The sequence below is a fragment of the Chlorocebus sabaeus genome, chromosome 18 (assembly GCF_047675955.1).
Source record: "Chlorocebus sabaeus isolate Y175 chromosome 18, mChlSab1.0.hap1, whole genome shotgun sequence".
NCBI classification, from domain to species: Eukaryota; Metazoa; Chordata; class Mammalia; order Primates; family Cercopithecidae; genus Chlorocebus; species Chlorocebus sabaeus.
This window is the reverse complement of record NC_132921.1, coordinates 231,048-243,143: the sequence shown is the minus strand read 5'-3', so window position 1 is coordinate 243,143 and position 12,096 is coordinate 231,048.

Sequence of the window (12,096 nt, the reverse complement as noted above, 5' to 3'; positions counted from 1 at the left end):
TCAACACGCTTTTGAGAAACCAAAGCAATTCTGTTCCCTTCACTCTGGGTTCCAAGCACTAAATTCCTCCATTTTATCAATTAGGTTATCAAGCAGCCGTTTGTAATCTGGACTGCAATCTGATACGAAATTTAAAGCTAATATAAGTTGTGGTAATAGCTCCTATTTACATTATAGATAAGGTATGAATGAAAACTTTAATCTGTTCATAGGACCAACTTTGTCAACAAACCAATTACTCAAGCAATGATTGTCTTCAGTTAGATGCAAATTACTTTGCTCATAAAAGATTTTCCAGTAGGAATTTTTAAATCCATGGTCTGTCTTTTCTGAGCCTGTCTCTGCACCTTCCCCTGAGCGCACAGCAGGACTTCTCAGGGCATCCCATCAGCAGGCCCACTGAAGAGAATAAGCCCGCAGCCCCCAGCCCAGGAATCAAGTCCGAGCCCCAGCAACCCCTCATCCAGCCGAGGCTTCCTCACCAGCACAGCACCCAGGGATCTTCCAGGTTTAATGCCATGTGTGTGTGGAAAGTAGAGTGCTGGAAAGACCACAGTGGACATTCTACAGATGCAAATTCCCTCCTGGAACAGCCCAGCAACCTTCTGTACCTTCCCCAAAATACCCATGCCAGACAGGCGTAGAGTCTAATGGGGTGCCTAGGAATCAGCATTTAACACGATTCTGATGAATAAGAGAGTTTGAGAGGTCAGTCAGCAAGAGGCTGCCGTGGCCTCCACTCATTTGCAGGCTCTGAAGAGACACAGATTCAGGTAACAGGCCAGACAGGACAGGACAAGGATGGGGAAGTGGAGGGCAAATTCCGTGAACCACCAACCACCCCGCCATCCCCACTGAGACTCCGTGATTTAGAGAGAGGCAAAGCCAGGGAGAAAAGATGCCCGCACTACATGAGGGACTGAGATTTCACCTAAAGCACGCAGCATGTGGCTGAGGGCCAAGGTTGGGCAAGCCAGGAGCACAGAACGGGGTTCACAGGCCCAGAGGTGCCTCCCACACCCACACTCCATGCAGATCTCCCAAGCACTGCCTGTGTCTCCTGCCTGGTTTATTTCCTCCCCCCCTTCTACTGTGTTGGTTTCTCAGCCACCACCCACCACCACACAACCCTCTCTACAAGCTGGGTGGACTGAAAAGAGTTGGGGCGGGTAAGATCTGGGCTCTGGGGCCAACGTCCTGCCTGAGACATTAGTTCCAACCCACCTAGCTGTGATGTGAGCCCCCGAGATTTCTCAAATGTGAGATGGGAAGGTAACTGAACCCACTCACCAGGACGGCTGTGCAGACTGAGATTACATATAGCCACACCTCGGCATCCACCACACGTGGGACCCCAGTCGTGTTGCCCCTGATGGGAATCCCTCTATCTATGCCCCTTCTGCTACCAGAGCCAACTGCCAGCAGTAGCTGTGGAGGGTGCATCCTCTATTCCCACTCCACTCACCTCCCATCGCTCCACGCAGTGACCTGCCATGCAGCGGCTACCAGAAAACCCGGCCCCACTGGATAACCGACCACCAGCCTCCCCTCACTTTGGGGCGTCTTCCACTTGCAGTTCCGAAGCAGACTGAGAAACCGCCCTCAAGGGCAGTCACCTGTACCTTATTGCACGTAATGACCTGCCACGCAGGACCACCAGCAAACCCAGCTCCACCAACCAGGCTCCTGTGGATAACCGAACCCCCACCCCCCACCTTGGAGCGTCTTCCACTTGCGGTTCTGAAGGGGGCTGAGAAACCTCTCAAGGGCACTCACCTGTTTCTTATTGCACGTAATGGCCTGTCAAGCAGGGCCACCAGCAAACACGATCCACCGTCCATGTTCTGGTGGGTAACTGCCTCCCACCCCGCTTCCTCCTGGGGTGTCTGGGAGGCTCAGAAACTGCCCTCCAAGGGCACTTATCTGTTCCTTATTGCACTAATACCTCATTTACAGAAACCCACTTTGACTTCCAGCACTGCAGGTGTGACAATTTAGGAATCCTGCTTGCAAGCTCCAAGAGCTTGAGGTCACGTCCACCTCACCAGCATCCCAGAGACCCAGCACTGTCCCACTGTGTTTAAAATTCCAAAATACTCCTTCAAAATGCTACTGGCATTTGGTTTGCGCATAAAATGCTAAAAGCCTTCAAGTGAAACAAATACCTTCAACAGTTTGATATAACGACATGTGAGTTACACATCTGCCAAATTGTAAAGCCTCATGCATTTATAACATTTTATTTATGGTCAAATGGTTCATTAATATAAATTACAAGAATCTCCAATAAACGGTTTTTTTTTTGGCATTAGATGACCAAAGGAAAACTGGGTTCTGGCTGGCTTTCAGGCCTGTAGAAGCAGACATATCTGCTGACACAATCAAGCTCCTTCCCACTGATGTGGCCTCATCCCAGGCCCCTCACCCGGATGCCCGCAGGCCCCTGGAGGAGCAAGCAGACCTGCCTACATTTCTCAAATGCACAGCTGTTGCTCACACTGCAGATGGAGCTCAAGGCATGAGCAGGCCACCACGCTAAAAATACCACTCAGCATCCACGCAGGTGACAGTGGTTTTCACTCCATCCCAAAGCCCCATGTATGAGTTTAAAGCCATGACTACTAAATAGGTTTTTAGACCCTCAAGACATACTTTACTTTTATGCAACAAAGTTAAAAGACTAACACTCAGGTATAGGCTCTGAAACTGAAGAATAATTATTTGGAAACAGAGCCTCTGCCAGATCAGGATAAGCACTTGGGACAACAGCCCGTGACCTCGGTCCACACAAACCCACCCAGACCAGCGGCCTCCCGCACTGTAATTTCTGTGGATTTCTGTAAACGAAGTATTACTGCAATAAGGAACAGATGAGTGCCCTTGGAGGGCATTTTCTGAGCCTCCCAACCACACGGCCACATTAAGGCTGAAGCCGTGCCACCTCCAGAAACACTGTCCCTCGCTGAGGTGTGCCTGGCTTCTCCCTTTTTCCAGAACTTAAAACCTGAAAGGACAGATCTGTGTAGAAAAAAACAAGCTACTTGCGATTCCTCTTCCCAGTTCAGGCTGTAGGAAGCTCATTTCAGCCCTCACTGTGTTCTGACTGTGGCTTAGTTCCCATAAGAAATAAAGTCAGAATTCCAGTCCCTGTCTCCTGGGCAGTGTGGCAGCCATACATACCTTCAGTTACATGAGGAAAGGAGTGGCGAACCCCCTTCCTTCAGTGAAACTGCACAGTTCCCAGAACGCTGATGCCATCCCCTTCACACCACTGTGAACACCTGGAGAGAGCACATTTCAATGCGTGCACCTTTGTGGGCTAGTTTTCTATTTCTCCACTAAATCACCCCAAATTTAGCACCCTAAACACTGACTTATTTTCTCACATTTCTGGAAGCTGGAGTCCAAAACAGTTCCCACCATCTAACGTCGAAGCGTCGGCAGGGCTGGCTCTGGGTAAGCTACCGTCTCCTTGCCCCCCACAGCCTCTAGAGGCTTCTGCATCCCCTGGTCCATATGGCACCTACTGTCTTCAGGACTCACAGCGGCCCTGACGGCCCCCCAACAGGAAGACGCAGAATGTCAGGAGCCCAGGCTCTAGTGCTAGGGCCAAACCTCCCCACCCTCCCAGTTCCTCAGACACGCCTGTGTGAGCTAATATAGATTCCACTTTAACTAGTGTCACCTGTGTAAGGGGTAAGTGCCCAGCTGTGAACTGGTTAACCTCGCCCACACAAACCCCGAGAATAAACTCACAGGCCATGGACCACTCCACAAGCAATAAGTGACCACCTGCTCAGGGACCTCCATGCCCCAGCAGAGCCCTCCGGTACCTCCTTGTGAGCTCAGACTGGCGGCAGGGGTCTGCAGCGCCAGAGGGCCCTGGATAAAAAAGACAGCTCCCATGTCGGGAGGCACCCGCCCGCGGTTGGGTTCCCTGTACTTTAATAGCCCAGGTGGACAAGCCGCACCGCATGCAACCCCATCACCAGAATAACGGCTGCACGTGGCAAGTGCACGGGTGGCCACCACTCAGCCCAGCTGTCTGCGATAAGCACATCACCACCGTGACGCCCAATCAGACTCAACTGCTGGAACAGTCCCAGCATCGGCCCCCAAGAACATTCTGGATCAAAATTCAGACTAGTGATTGCAATCAGGGCCACATGTGGCTGAATGTTTTTACAGGAGGACACCACAGCTGGACTGACGTCACAGCTGGATCTGGCTGGACTGAGAGCATTTCCCACTGTACATTCTTACAACACCATTTGTGCTTTATTAAACTTCTATGGCTTTTTTTCTGCTTATCTACTTTATGGGAGTGTTTCTTGTTCTTATGACTGTGGTGATACTTCAAGCTACAACTATCAATGTGTAAATTAGTTTTGAAGTCGCCTTATCATTAAACATTTCACAAGCAAGCAGTCAGAGGCAGCTAACCCGGAGGCCTCTTTTCTTCTCTGAGCCAAACCTGCCTTGGACTCAAAGAAAACGGCACATGGAGAGGGGCTGGATCTCCAGCTCCCATTCCTAGGGAGCCTCCTGGGGAGCAGATATGGAGGGAGAAGCCCTGGTTATGGCACTGTGGTACTAAAGAAAAGTCTATTTGGGTAATGTAAGCACCAGACTTAAGAGATTAAGCAAACCATGAAAAGAAACCACTAACCACAGCTTCTCCAAAACAGAACTAAACTCCCTTTAGTTTGAATTGGAAAAGCAGAAGTGATGATCAGTATACAAAAAAAAAAAAAAAAAAAAAGGAAATGACACAGTATCTGAACACAGGAGAATAATCAAGGGCCACTGTCTCTTCCTGTGTCAGTGGGAGCCTCGCATCTAAGCTGGATTTAGAAGGTTGCTACTTTGGACTGAAAGGTATCCCCAACCCTAGTTTGTAAGCAAGTGGAGCAGAATGCTTCAATTATTTCAAGGTTTAGCGGTAAAGGTCTGCAACTCTCACAACCATTTTAATTGGTGTGAATTTTAAAGTGACTCAATCTGTTGGCTGGAGTATCTAACGGCTTAACCACGGGGTCACGTTGGAAAATTTTTCCAATTGCTTTTGTTTTTCCTACTGAAGATGCATTTGAACGTTCTTGTAGTTTGCAGTTGGCTGGTTCTGATGTTTGGTCCTGAGGAGGCCCAAGTATCCGTAGAGGAAGAATCTGAAACCTCAAGCCACTCGAGTGCTGTCTGGGCAGATGGAGACCCCAACCCGAGGGCCACTGACGGACTCAGCATGGGCGCAGGGCCGCCCGACGCAACGGACCACATATTTGCCGGTTACAAAGCAACATAAGCACACACCCCCAGGTGTGCACACACGCTCTGTACACATCTGTCCCTATCAACACCAGCACACACCCCGAGGTGTGCACACACGCTCTGTACACGCTCACATCTGTCCATGCCAACAACAGCATATACCCCGAGGTGTGTACACACGCTCTGTACAACCTCACATCCCTCCCTGCCAATATGAGCACACATTCCCAGGGGTGCACACAGGCTCTGCACATACTCATGTCCGTCCCTGCAGCCTGAGTCAAACAGTCACAGAGAGGCAGAGGAGGAGGAGGAAGGATTTGATGGGCACTAAGGTCCTGGGCCGGTTCCCCTCCCTACCTCGGGAGAGACCCCTCATGTGATCCTGCCATCACTCACCCTTCCGCCTCCATCCCCCATCCTCCCACAGGGATCAGGAGGATGCCCACTGCACAGAGCTGTGATGAGCATGAATGAAAGATGGCAGGAGCTCACGCCAAGGTGCTGAGCACGGGGCCTACGGAGTGCTTCTTTCTGCTGTGGCTGACATCATCAAACAAGAGACTGACACAGCTTCTGCAGAGAATGTCACTTGCTGAGAAACTGAAACGTGTGACATAGGAGCCTGTGAAGGTCTAAGAACAAACCAACAAACCAAACGGTTTTGTTTGTTTTTCAAACACCATAGCCTGTTTTTTCTTTTTTTTTTCATGCTCTACCTTGGGTATCATTTAGTTTAATTTCAAAGTAAGTCCAATAATTACACAAAATCACAGGACTGAGCATGGAGCATTGTTTCACTTCATGTCCTCCAGCCTTTAGGACACATTAAGGAAAGACACGATTCCAGGATTCCCATCAGAAAGGCTGCCCTGAGGCACCTGCTGGGGCAGCCAAATTGCAGCTGTTGATGCTGCCCCCAAGCTGCTTGGATGAAGCAGAAGATTCCGGAGGTCTCCTCTCTTCTACCCCTTGTCCAGGAGAGAAGGTGGGGGGAGAAAGGTGAGAGAAGATAGGAAGAAGGAGAGGGGAAGGAGGGAGAGAGGAGGGGAGAGGGAGGGAGAGAGGGATAGGGAGAGGGAGGGAGGAGGGGCATGTTCCATCCACCAAGGCAGCTACACTGCAGAGAGAATGGAGGGTACGTTGCCTCTCAGGACAGCAAGTTCGAGCTGTTTATAATTGTTAGCGTAAACAGTGACCAGCTTAGGACAGGGCTGTCATTGGAGTTGACGTTTTATTTTCATAGTTGATATTGGGGACCTGGACCTAAAGCACCATGCCTTGCCCTTTTGCCAGATGGGCCTATGCTTCTCTATACTTGAGTCTATTTGACTAAATACCCGACATTGACTAGGAATTATGACGTGTAGGATACCCCTTACCACAGTAACGTCAAACTCATATTCTAAATGCAATTTGTTCAGGGACTGGCTTCTAACTCTGGGTGGGAATGTTAAGCTCAGTACAGTTCAATTCAGTAAGCATTTATCAAGAAACTCCTAGACCAAGAGCTGTGTTAGACACTGGGTATGGGGTGATGGGGATACGAAGATGTGGAATTAGAACTCGAGAAGCTCAAATGCTTCCATTTAATTCCCTAATGCAATTACTAAGCTTCAACCTGATGGCTGTAATGTCTAAATTCACTTTTTCTTTATTCCAGTTCTACATAACAAAGCATAAATAATCACAGAGGAATGATTCTGTGTTGGACTATTCAGTGGACAGAGAAGAGCATTCTGACCGGCATGAGACACTGTCTCCGTTCCCAGGGAACCCGTGAGGTGGCTGCACAGAGCACACGCGTGAAGATTCAGGAACACGAGCGTCAGGTGATGGGAGGGGCACGGAGGCAGCACCAGAAAGATGCCTGCCGAGAGGCGGCTGCAGCCAGGCTGGCCGGGAAGGTCACGGGAGTGGGCACAGGCATCTCCCTCCAGCCGCACCTGGTTTTCATGAGGACGCGTGCACGGAAGGGGATGACACCGAAATGCTGTGGCGCTGAGAGGAGGAGGGGAGGGTCACAGGGCCAACGGCTGACCCCCACCCCTTCCGTCCCTGCCCCTATGAACGCTGCCAAAATCAGCCCCAACGGGGAGAAATGAGGCGGGTGAAAGAGGCGGACAGACTTGGCTTCCATGGAATTCACAGATTCCAGTCATTAAAAATCCCTTCTGAGTTTTCATCTGGAAAACTTTGCCAATGTACTTAGGGACAAGAGGCGGAAGACGAAGCCAACACAATTGGGCTCAAACTGCCACCCTTCTCCTTATCTCTTCATCCACCACCCTCCCTGGGCCCCTGAGTGTGAGAACCAGGAGGTGCCCAGCCCAAGGGTGCAGCCCCTAACCAGAGGAGGGAGCCGCACAGCGGGGCCCCCAGCACGTGGATGGCAGGATCTGTGCTATGTCAGTCCCAGGGCCCCAAGCAGAGAAGGTCTGGGGCTCCCAGCTGAAGTTTTGCTGTCTCCTCTCTCACCAAAGTCAAGAAGGACTGAGTGGGACCAAGGCCGCACCTGGCGGCTCCTCGGTGGCTGCCGATGTGGTCCTCAGGCTGCAGGTGAGACCCTCTAGGGAAGCCCATACAGTGGCGAGAATCACAGCCACGAGTGCTCCAGTTGCCCCAAAACTTAAGCATAGCCTGAGGAAGGCAGCGCCCGCTCAGATCCCGGTGCAGGCTTGTGTGGCACACTGGTGAGGCACACAGCACCAGAACACGGCACTTTAAGTGACTTTGTGGGGTGTAGGAACACAAAGTGTGGTCTGGAGTGGCTCAGAAGTCACTCCCACCAGCCTGTGGGACCTGGACGGCCCCTTAGGACGTGGCTGGAGTCTCTCCAGGGCGGGCTCCAAAGTCCCAAGGATGAGGTAAGCGTCGGTCTTGCTCTGAGGAAGGCCCCTGACAAGTATCCTGAACATGCAGGTACACAGCTGGCTGACTCATCTGAAGGGACCTGCTGAGCTACGAGCCAGGGACGCCTAGAGAAAACTGCGTGAACCTTTGTGACTACTTACAGGTAGGTAGCTACTGCCTGAGACCCAAAGGTAAAGAATTAACCTGAAACTGCATATTATAAAACTTATTTTTAAATGATGGCGCTTAATTGAAAAGACTCCCAAAGAATACTGCATTAGAAAGTGACAGAGTGAAACCGCGAGGCTAACCACAGGAGTCCCTGGAAATTTCACCAAATGTTGTGTCAAAACTGGGAAACAGAAGAACTGCACCTGATGAAACATTCGATTAATCACTCGAGTCCTCCCCACATACGAAGCTATGTAAAAAGTGTTCCCAGAAGGTAAAGTGAGCAGGAGGGCTGTGAACACACAAAGAGAGAGCCACTTCGTCCACGGACCACAACAAGAGAAACGCTAATGAGTGCCGACGACACTCTGGAGTCCAGGGCTCTGGGCGCAGCTGGGACGGGGACACTCAGGGTCCCACTGTCCAGATGGGAAACCAGGGTGGAAACACCAGGGAGCCTGTCCCAGGGTGCAGAGCTAGTGAACAGTGGTTCATACTGCGACAATCCCAGCTGCCAGGCTGTGGGGCTCCTCGGGACAGAATCCTGTTGACTTCACTCTGGGGTGCCAGAGGCGGCAGCATCCCCCAAAGGCACCTGGAGAAGTGGTGTAACCCTCCATCCCCTGTCCCCGGCGTTACCCTCCATCCCCTGTCCCCGGCGTTACCCTCCATCCCCCTGTCCCTGGTGTTACCCTACGTCCTCTGTCCCCAGTGTTGCTCACCATCCTCCTCACCTCCAGGCCCCTCTCCCTGTCCTCCCTCATTTTCCTGTTCAGCCAGAGCACATCACATGTCTCTTCCCTTTTCAAGAGGCTCAGCTGCACCCAGAGGCATTCCAGCCTATTCGGGATGGGGCACACACCCTGGGGAAATGCCAGCACAGGGTCGGAAGGGCCTGAGACCCTCTCAGTGTCGCCCAGGAAGGATGGAACAGCCCACGGTCAGGCTGATTGTCAGGCAGGGTGAAAACTTCTGTGTCCGAAATGTTCTTTTCTCTGGAACTGTTCGGACCATTCGTGAACGAATCAGTTAAATACCAGCAAGTGCCACTCCCACTTATTCTCTGGCTACAGTTTTCCACCCACCAGCAACCACACTCCTAGGAATTATCCCTAACGCAGAATCAGCGCTTTGTGCCTTTAGAAAAACCTCTTTCTCTCCAGCTTTGTCCTCCTTCCACAAAAGGTGTCTCTGACTGCCTCACTCGCCGTACCAGGATTTCACTTGGCTACGGAGGAAAATCTGCATGGGGCTCAGAGGTGGGTGGTCCTTGCATGGGCAGCAGGTCTGTGACATCCTCCGAGGAGCCTGGCCCAGGCCTGCCTCACATGCCAGGACTCTGCCTTCTGGCCCTCGGGCCCCCGAAGCTGCTTTCCTTCCTGGTGTCATGCCCCAGGCAAGAAGGCCGGACAAGGGCCCAGGGCTGCTGTGGGTCGGGAAAGCCTCCTGACACCTCCCACTCCAGGACCCCCCATCAGCATCCCAGCATCTGGACCTGTGTCACCAGCCGCTCTGCCGTGCAAGAAAATTGGATTTTCAGCTGGGTGCACTGCTTCCCTAAACAAAGTAGGGTGTTGTTACTGAGGAAAAAGGAAAAAATTGGCATCTTCTTGGCAACCCCGCGACATCCAGCCACCGGTTCTCACCACCCCAGAGATGTCCATCCAGGGCAGATAGTGTCTTCAACCCAGCGCCACTGACCCAGAAGTGCAGTAATTAGTACACTTTCACCAGAATCACCCGCTCCTTCACCTTTACACCCAAGAAAAACATGTTTGCCAGGCAAATTAGATGTCCAGGAGGTGTAAGGAAACCCCAAGCCTGCTTTAAGCCTCAGACTTTTGAGACCGTTGAGGGCTGTGCGCACAAGAGCAAGGCTGCACCCGAAAGCTCTGCTCCTGCCGCACGTCATGGACAGACCACACGGCTCAGCCACATGGACCCTTCCAGGACTTCACGAGAGGGACCTCCGTGGTACATGCAATGATGTGCACTTTGTTCAGCCTCGAACAGACCACGCCCTCGTTACAGGGTCGGTGGTCCACCTCCTGCCATCAGCCCCCCACCTCACCGAGGGTCTGTGTCTGCATCTGAAATAACTTTTCTGTTTTACCTGGGTACCAAAATGCGGCATCGCGATGTTTAAAGGTCTTTAAATATCAACACTCCGGGTGCAGTCCTTGTCACTTTAATGCGGTCACTCGATGCAGGCCTCACTCACAACTCTGAGGTAGCTCATACCTTCCCTACCTAACCAAGGAAGAAACGAAGGCGTGGAAGGTGCAGCTCCTAAGGAGCAGATTAGGATTCAAACCAGTGAACTTCGTCACATGCTGACCTACCTCTCAGGCTGAGATAACGTTGAAAATTAACCAGGTAGAACAGCGTTCCATAAATTAGCTGGAAATGGTCCTTGTGGATGGGCCTGTGGTTACTCCCTGAAGAACAAGACCATTAGCCCAAAAATCCACCTGTGTCACACTCAAATGTTTACATATACAATTATTTTAAAAATAACCCAATCAAGCATGTTCACAGCCATTTAGAGCCATATAGATTGTCTGCTTCACTGACAATCAACCCAAGACCTCTGTCGGCAAAGGCCACGGTGCCAGATCCAGAGAAGGCGGGACAGAGACACAAGCAGACACAAGCAGAAACCTCTCCATCCCTGGGAGCCTCGCTCTGATCGGTCCGTGAGGACACGGTACAGACCGCGGGGCATAGGCAGACGGCAGGCCAGGAGAAGGGGCTGCATTGCCGGGAGGCAGTGCTTTGAGCTCTAATGGATGGAACACTGCTAACCAGTGAAGGTGGAGAGAGGGCACCCGTCTGAGAGCATGTAGAGGCAGCAAAGCACAGCCAGCCTCGGGGAACCAGAAGCCACAGGGACATCAGGTTGGGTGCTGCTGTCTGCCGGCCACCAGCTGGGGGACTGTACTGGGCCTGGAGGGACATCCCTGACACTCCCCACCAGATGCCAGGGGCACCCCCAGCCCCAGGTGAGAACCATGGATCCCATGGCGAATGAGGCCAGCCTGTGGGAAGTGGGGCTGGGACAGCTCTGTACAGCTTAATAGGAAAGTTGGGTTCTATTTTGTGGGGTTTTGGTCACGTTGATGGCTAGTCAGGGCTGTCCGTCAGGAAGTGATTTGAGGACAGACTAGAGAAGGGGCTGCCAAGACCAGCGGAGCATTCGCTGTCTGGGTCCAAGGAAAAGGAAATAAAGGCTGGCGATGTGACAGTGGGGGGGAGCACAGAGCAAAGGAACTGGTGGAGACACAGGGCTGGCCCCACACAGGGCTTTGAGCAGCTACCCGGGGGTCGTCCTATTAATTCTCCTCACGGCCCCAAGAGGCGGCTGTGAGGATCCATCTCCTGAGGACAGAACTGTTCCAGAGCCACACAGCAAGGATCCACAGAACCAAGATCCGGGCCAGCTCCAAAGCGGGTGAACTTGTCCCCTCAGCCATGGTCCTAAGACAGGGATCGGAGCCCCCTGGACACGCAGACACAGGAACTGCAGGAAGGGGAAACGGATGCCCTGAACCAGTGGCGGGACCCAGGGTTTCAGCCCTCCAGGGCCACTGGGACCAGCCACTGCACAGGTGGACACACCATGCTTTAACCCGCGCTGGGGGAAGGAGCCCACACTCTCAGGGTGGAGACCGCAGCTTGATCGGGCCGGCCTCCCTGCTGGGCACAGCCTGAGCTGCCCCAACCTGTACTGAGGTGTCCCAACGTTGGGGTGCTCAGAGCCACTCAGCTGAGATCGTGGTGCTTTCTGTAACCACCCTCGTTTCT